We start from the raw sequence: 813 nt of genomic DNA, 5'->3' as shown, positions 1-813 counted from the left end.
CTCTCTCGAAGTCTCTCTCTTTCTCTCTCTCCTCTCTGAAAGCGATCCAGTCTAACCCGGGCTGGCTGCTTCTCAGATTCTCTCTGGATTTGCCTGGTGTGCTTGTAAGAGACTTTGCAGAAGTTGCGATCCTTTCGGCAGCCCCTCTAGCCTCTCCCTACCCTCTTGTTTATTTCCGCAATCGCTGCAATTTGCATAGTAACCACGCACGAGGCGGAGGGGCCGGAGGGGGCAGGGACAGGCCAGGGCCTCCCCTCCTCCCGCTCGGCGCAGTCTCCTCCTCCCCCGACAGCGCGTGGCCAATGGGAGCCCCGGCCTTCAGCGCAAGCTCGGGTCGGGGCTCCTGGCTGCAGGACGGTCTCTGGCTCTGTAGGCCAGGCTCCTGGGATCCCGGTTTTGGCACAGGGGAAGTTTTCCTGTTTGCGGAGCTCGCAGCAGGCTTTTGGAGATGAGAAGATTATGGAACGCTTGCCCACAGTCATGCCGGTTTTGCATGTTTTAATCACGCCTGCACACCTGCTTTCTTGGTTTCTTTTTCCAGAGCCTCTCGTGAGTTATTAGACAAGTTCATGATGGTTAGTGAGAGACTTAACCTTTATTTGCACTGATGTAGACGGGGAGTTAAAGATCCTCTCTGGTCCATTAAATCAAGGCGGAGCAAAATGTCAGAGAACTTCAATGAGATAAGGCTTTCTTCCTGGGTTTAGAACAGGAGAGTGGCCCTGCTCTCTCTAGATGACTGAATACAGAATGGCTAGGTGGGCTACACCAAGAATGCAGCTCCTATAAAGCATTGATGCTTTAACAACATTC

This window comes from Microtus ochrogaster, chromosome 10 (genome assembly GCF_000317375.1).
Source record: "Microtus ochrogaster isolate Prairie Vole_2 chromosome 10, MicOch1.0, whole genome shotgun sequence".
Lineage (NCBI taxonomy): Eukaryota > Metazoa > Chordata > Mammalia > Rodentia > Cricetidae > Microtus > Microtus ochrogaster.
The sequence above is the reverse complement of the archived record's forward strand: the minus strand, read 5'-3'. Positions refer to the sequence as shown.